Genomic DNA, 7,871 nt, shown 5'->3' with positions numbered 1-7,871 from the left:
TTCTAATGGAAGTACTCAAGCACAGTCTGGGGTCAGTTCCATTACAGTTGTGTATGGGGGAGGGGCGAGAAGCTAAAGAAGATATGTATGGGGGATGGATGAGAAACTGGGGAGGGGTGAGAAGTTAGGGAGGGATGTGTATGGGGGAGGGGTGAGAAGCTGGGAGGGATGTGTATGGGGGAGGGGTGAGAAGCTGGGGAGAGATGTGTATGGGGGAGAGGGTGAGAAGCTGGGAAGGGATATATATGGTGAAGGGGTTAAAAGCTGGTAGAGGATACGTATGAGGGAGGTTTGAGAAGCTGGGAGGGATGTGTATGGGGGAGGGGTGAGAAGCTGGGAGGGGTGTGTATAGGGGAGAGGTGAGAAGATGGGAGGGATGTGTATGGGGGAGGGGTGAGAAGCTGGGAGGGGTGTGTATGGGGGAGGTTTGAGAAGCTGGGAGGGATGTGTATAGGGGAGAGGTGAGAAGCTGGGAGGGATGTGTATAGGGGAGAGGTGAGAAGATGGGAGGGATGTGTATGGGGGAGGGGTGAGAAGCTGGGAGGGGTGTGTATGGGGGAGAGGGTGAGAAGCTGGGAAGGGATATATATGGGGGAGGGGTTAAAAGCTGGTAGAGGATACGTATGAGGGAGGTTTGAGAAGCTGGGAGGGATGTGTATGGGGGAGGGGTGAGAAGCTGGGAGGGGTGTGTATAGGGGAGAGGTGAGAAGATGGGAGGGATGTGTATGGGGGAGGGGTGAGAAGCTGGGAGGGGTGTGTATGGGGAAGGGGTGAGAAGCTGGGAAGGATGTGTATAGGGGAGGGGTGAGAAGCTGAGGAGGGATGTGTATGGGGGAGGGGTGAGAAGCTGGGAGGGATGTGTATAGGGGAGGGGTGAGAAGCTGAGGAGGGATGTGTATGGGGGAGGGGTGAGAAGCTGAGGAGGGATGTGTATGGGGGAGGAATGAGAAGCTGGGAGGGATGTGTATAGGGGAGGGGTGAGAAGCTGGGAGGGATTTGTATAGGGGAGGGGTGAGAAGCTAGGAGGGATGTGTATAGGGGAGGGGTGAGAAGCTGGGAGGGATGTGTATAGGGGAGGGGTGAGAAGCTTGGAGGGATGTGTATAGGGGAGGGGTGAGAAGCTGGGAGGGATTTGTATAGGGGAGGGGTGAGAAGCTGGGAGGGGTGTGTATAGGGGAGAGGTGAGAAGATGGGAGGGATGTGTATGGGGGAGGGGTGAGAAGCTGGGAGGGGTGTGTATGGGGAAGGGGTGAGAAGCTGGGAAGGATGTGTATAGGGGAGGGGTGAGAAGCTGAGGAGGGATGTGTATGGGGGAGGGGTGAGAAGCTGGGAGGGATGTGTATAGGGGAGGGGTGAGAAGCTGAGGAGGGATGTGTATGGGGGAGGGGTGAGAAGCTGAGGAGGGATGTGTATGGGGGAGGAATGAGAAGCTGGGAGGGATGTGTATAGGGGAGGGGTGAGAAGCTGGGAGGGATTTGTATAGGGGAGGGGTGAGAAGCTAGGAGGGATGTGTATAGGGGAGGGGTGAGAAGCTGGGAGGGATGTGTATAGGGGAGGGGTGAGAAGCTTGGAGGGATGTGTATAGGGGAGGGGTGAGAAGCTGGGAGGGATTTGTATAGGGGAGGGGTGAGAAGCTGGGAGGGATGTGTATAGGGGAGGGGTGAGAAGCTTGGAGGGATGTGTATAGGGGAGGGGTGAGAAGCTGGGAGGGATTTGTATAGGGGAGGGGTGAGAAGCTGGGGAGGGATGTGTATAGGGGAGGGGCGAGAAGCTGGGGAGACCTTGTAACACAAACAAGTCACATGACACTGGGGAGGGAAAATGGCTAATTGGGCCCAATTTGGACCTTGTCACTTAAGGGGGGACTCACTTTTGTTGCCTTCGGTGTAGACATTAATGGCGGTGTGTTGAGTTATTTTGAGGGGACAGCAAATTTCCATGTTATACAAGCTGTACACTGACTACGTCACATTGTAACAAAGTGTCATTTCTTCAGTGTTGTCACATGAAAAGAGAATCAAATATTTACAAAAATGTGAGGGGGGGGGGGCTCACTTCTGTGAGATACTGTATGTCTCTCTGGCAGAACTGGCTGGATATTCTGGGTGTTTCTCCCCCCCAGGTACGTCTTCAGACACTTTACAGGTTTAACTTTTTTAGCCACAAAAAAAAGACCGATCCAGTTCCATCCTACTAAATGGTAACTACTTTACAGACCAATACTTGGGGTAGACACAGGCCTCATTGATTGGTGTCAGCTATCTATGTATGGGGGGGGGAGTTACTTGCCGTGTACAGCTGAATTGTTCTAGGCTGTTTCTTCTTTTCTCTGTTCATTTGTTTATAAAAGGTAAAAGTGACACCATAGACAAAGCAAGTTATTGTTCTGTATGATCTGTAACAGTGCCACAACTGCCTATACATGAGAATGTATGACTCCATTGTCTGGGCTGAATGTTGGGAATACTGTGCGCACTTAGAAACCTTCCTAATCAAATCTATTTGATTAAACATTTATATAATGCTGTACATATTCTTTCTATGTATCAGATACATTTTAATAATTAACAGAACCTTTATTTAGTCCTTTATATAGAATTCTGATATTTATTTTTTATGCAGGTGGATGGGTGAACCAAATTTTCGGTCATGTTGGTCTTCCTAAATACAACTAAGTCACATGGAAACAAGACATATGGGTGTCCTAATTGACTGAAAGTCTTTATTGCAGTTCACTGGAGGATTCACACAGGATACAAGTCAGATCCACGTTCTAAAAGTCATAAAAGTTTTGGATCCTCTTCAACATTGATCCAGCCTCAGAGGACAAGAGAGAAGTCATTTCAGTGTTCTGGATGTGACAATGGAGGCAAAACATATCACTGTAGAGAAGTCATATCAGTGTTCTGAATGTGATAAAGCTTTTACATCGAAGTCAAACCTTATCAGACACCAGAAGATTCACACTGGAGAGAAGCCATATCAGTGTTCTGAATGTGATAAAGCTTTTACACAGAAGTCAGGTCTTATCAGACACCAGAGGATTCACACTGGAGAGAAGCCATATCAGTGTTCTGAATATCAGTGTTCTGAATGTGATAAAGCTTTTGCAAAGAAGTCATATCTTATTGCACACCAGATTGTTCACACTGGAGAGAAGCCATATCAGTGTTCTGAATGTGGCAAAGCTTTTACAGAGAAGTCACCTCCAACACTGGACATTTATTTCCTTTCAGTGACACCAACAACACAGGACATTTCTTTCCTTCCAGTGACACCACCAAAACAGGACATTTCTTTCTGCTGATTGTCTTTTTGTGGAAACCAATCATTCCCATCCAGGACTCTCTGGGTTTTCTCTATGGAAGAAACAAATACAGAGAGAGGTTGGCTGAGAGAGAAGTCCGCTTCTTTCAGTGTTTAGTCCCCGGTCACATGGGGTGTCACTCGGCATGCCATTTCCATGCTATGCTTCTTGCAGATCACAAGTCGCCCCCTACTGCCCACAATGATGGGTCATATCGGTGGGTGTGACTTGGTGGGAGTCACAGCGATTTCTAAAGTCGTCCCTGCACTACTATTGGTGGGATTGGCATAGACATCGGTGTCACTCCTGAAATCGGCATTTCCCCCAACTTGGAAATCGTACGACTTCACTGTAAGCTGGATGTGACCGGGGGGGTTAGAGGACAAAACCGGGAACTCCGCAAATGAGGCGTCCCACCATGATTAGTGACACCATCTTTCCTTCTCTTTCCCTCTCAATTCAATGAGCTTTATTGGCAGGAACAAATGACATTGTAGCATTGCCAAAGCAGTTTGTATGGTAAGAGGGGAAATATAAAGGGGGAGGGGTCCATGGGAAGGATTATGAAGTCCTCAGTGTTTCAATGCGGCCCATTCACAAAGTGCAGTGCGATTGGCCCATGAGCAGGAGGAAACTGACCGTGGGGAGTCATGAGAAACATACAATTCCTGGTGTGACCGGAGCCTGACCAGGAGAGTGATGGGAGATATGATCAAATACAATCTCATTACCTCCTCTGCTCACACTTCCAGCAACGTCTCCTCTATAATTCCTCCCACATGGAGCTTCCTGCCTGTGATATCTTCTACTTTGTTATAAAACATATCCCATAAAATCAGATTTCTTCATACATGTAGTACAACGTGTATTCTGCTCCGTGTCTTTGGTAGAAGCATAGCTGAATCCGTGGATATTGATTGGTCTGTGTGAAGTTATGGCGTCTACAAACTATGGGATATAGAATGGAATTTATGCAGCTTTTACGTCGCTGTTACTTTCTGACTGCCGATCACATTTCTTGAGGCACTAAAATGCCCGGACCTTACAAATATCCCCAAATGTCCCCTTTATGGGAAGGATACATCCCAAGGTATGTGCTGAGAGGCATGTTGTGTCCATGGAACATTTACAGTTTTTGCCATAAGTTATTGGAAAATGAAAATGAAAATCTATTTTTACACCAAGTTGTCATTTAATGAGCTATTTCTGGCACACGCCATGGGGAGATGTGGAATTACACCCCAAAACACATTCTGCTACTTCTCCCCAGTATGAGGACACCACAAGTGAGAGACTTTCTGGCAGCCTTGCCACATACAGGTCCCAAAATCCAATGACCACCTTAAGGAGGCTTAGGCAACCATCTTAGGGTGCCAACGTAGGGGGGTGGTAAAATATGAACCTGCAGCCACTTGCTGGGGATTTGGATTTTTAACAATGCTGCAGACGTGTTATTTCCCCCCACACTGCCCACCGCTATACAGCCGGGAGTGTGTGGACTTTAGTAAATCCGAATGTCGGCTGTCATGTGGAAGTGATACAAGTGGCTGTGAAGTCGCCTATCATTCCCACACCCACCACTGAGATGTGCCCCTCCCCCTGACACCATGTGGGACAGCAGAGCCCGGCGCTGTCATGGTGGGTGTCACTGGGAAGGACAGAGGGAGCTCAGCGGACCTCCTATACACAGACCAGGACGTGACATGTACATTGGGGTGCCTACATAGGAACACAGTGATCCCCACACACCTTACATATCAGCGCACACGCCGGAGGGAGAGCAATGATTGGAGCACCAGTGCTCCTGTGTAACTCTATACTGATGACCTGGAGGGGCTATTAAAGCGTTCCAAGTGCACACAGTGTTACGGCTTGACATGTTGGGAATCCCATTTCCTCGGCACAACCTCATCTTTTATATTTCACCAGAAAATAGGTCATGAATTGCATTTATGTGCTCAGAAATAAACGTTACTATATTGTTCCTGAAATGTTGCCTTTCATAAACTGTTGTGCTAATATCATGTAACATAGAAAATGACAACTCCCAACATTGTATTATATAGGGTGTCTGCTATCAAAGAATACATCAGATTTGGGGTTTAGTGATCTTCAGGAACAAAATGATTTTTAAAAAGTGTAAATAAAAATAAATGTCCCCAGGACTCCATGGACCCCTTCATTCCACACCGTTTCCAGGAACCGGGAAACCACAGAGAAGCCAAGTGTCCCCCGACTTCCTCTCCAGGCTGGGATGTCACTCTGGTCGGGCGCCACCTACAGTGGAAGAAGCAGACTGCACCGGCCTACATCTGCTCTATGCTTTGTCTGATCAGGATGGCGGCCATTTCTCCCTGAACACAGAGCGCCCTAAACACGAGGTAAACGTGGTGCAGCATTGAGCCCCGTCCAGCTGTAGTGTAGACTTTGACAGGCTGCAGGCAGCGGGGCTGGACGCTGTACCTGTGCCTACCAGGTGTATTATAATGACAGCATTGTACCCACAGGGGCCGGACCCCCCATGTACAAGGGGCCTAAGAGATACCATCAGCTTGTGTCCCATTCCACCAGACTCCTAGAACTGGAAGAGGACATTTTTGGGGGGATGTTGTAGAAGAACCCAGACCACGGTATTGTGCGGTGAAAATATCATCCAACTTTATTCATCATATATATGTGACACTTTAACAACAGAAGGAAAGAGATAGATTGTTTACATTTCAAGGATCTATTTATACCATATATATCATCTATTATAAGAAATGATTAACATATGACACACCCCTCATTAATACCAGCCCCGCCCACTTATGTAACCATCACTCACACTACACATTGTACATATCTCTGCACACACCAGAGGGAGAGGAATAACTCTAGGGCCATCATTCATGGTTCACTATATAAACTGATGACCTGTAAAGGCTTTTAAAGCGTCCCCTATGGACAATTTATGGTACTGAAGTTTGTCACCATTTCACAAGCACATGACATTTTAAAGCTTGACATGTTTGGTATCTATATACTTGATGCCAACCTCATCTTTCATTTTTCATCAAATTGGGTCATATATTGTGTTTTTCTGCACTGGAATTATTGTTAGTGTTTTTTACTGAAAATATGCATTTCATAGACAGCAGTGCTAATATTGTGTGATAAAAAATTGTAACCACCACCATTTTATTCTCCAGGGTCTCTGCTTTCAGAAAATAAAAGGGGGCTTTAAATAATCTTCTGGCCTAACAATGTGAATGTAATCATGTTTATAAACAAGCAAAATCAACTGGCAGCAAAAGACACAACAGCAACAATGTATACGATTATGATCAAATCTATAGTAGCAACTACGAAGCCTAAGAAGCAAAGCCGCCATATTACTCAACCAAGTTCCAACTAACCCCATCCAAGAAAATGGATCCCACTTCACCCCACCCAGGTGACTGTTGGAACTCCTTTACCTTGTGTAGATATCTCCTTCTGAGATCCTCATGATCTAATATAAATGAACAACACTCTCTGACACCAGTTTGTAGATTCCGCCTTGATCTTCTGAGAGATAGTCAGCCGCCATGCAGTTCTGTGACACCACCTTAGGTGATGGAGCCACTTCTGCTGTCAGCTCTGCTATACCATCAATGATGTCATTGGTTATCTGATCCATGACTCCAGTACACCGGTTCATCTTACTTATCTTAGATTACTTAGATTCCCCATCCCGTCTATGAAGGGCTCACTGCATAAAACATCTCCACTCCAGAGAAAATGTTTCTTCTCACTGGAAGGCCAGGGGAGTATTGGGAGAAATTGAGGCTTTCCCTTACAGATATGGGGGAGGGGCAACATTACCTAAAGTACAGCTATGGGTGGAATTGAAGGGAAGACATTTTAGGGCGCTCCTTCCACACATGAAACAATGTATATGGAAGGACTAGGAATCCATTGGACCAATGGGGATTAAACATTCTGCAATACATTGAGACACCATGAAATGTTACTGGCCTGTGATTGGCTCTCCTATTGTTAGTGAAGTGAGACTCCCCTTGTCGGTGTCATTAATGGAAAGAAACCATGTGTAATGTTTCCCCCCAAATCCAAAAAGGTGACCCCCCTGGGTAGGTATCCATCCTACTATTCCTAAAAACTAAAAAACTAATAGTTGTAAGTCAATATAAAGCACTTTATACTGTTTTTAATTGATTATATATATATGTACGTATTTTCTTTTTTCTATTTTTGTATATGCATTTTGTAATAAATTTTGGATTAAACCTTATTGTTAAAAGTAAATGTGACCGACTTCCCTGTTGCCAATTACATGCAGTCTATATAGCCGACGTATACAGGGTTGTTAAACAGTGGATATAACAGTTACATGTTTTCACACAAACAACATCACAATTAGCAACATTGTCTCAATTTGATCAATACAGCTGTCCGTAATGATAGCTATAAAGGTTTGGCCCCAAAAAGATGGCCGCGACCATACATACTTCAAGAAAATGGCGCCAAACTATTATAAAAGAAGTCCAGGCAAGGTGATTGTCCTATCACATCCCCCGGAAGA

At 45.9% G+C, this 7,871-nt stretch overlaps 1 pseudogene; it reads left to right on the top strand.

Annotated features, from left to right (window-relative positions):
• Window positions 1-2,863: 2,863 nt before the first annotated feature.
• Window positions 2,864-7,871, top strand: part of LOC149469381 (uncharacterized) — an 80,294-nt pseudogene continuing 75,286 nt past the window's right edge.

This window comes from Staurois parvus, unplaced genomic scaffold, assembly GCF_062004578.1.
Source record: "Staurois parvus isolate SC_StPar_1 unplaced genomic scaffold, SC_StPar_1.0 ptg000072l, whole genome shotgun sequence".
Lineage (NCBI taxonomy): Eukaryota > Metazoa > Chordata > Amphibia > Anura > Ranidae > Staurois > Staurois parvus.
Note: the sequence above shows the minus strand (reverse complement) of the source record. Positions and strands in the feature narration are given on the sequence as shown.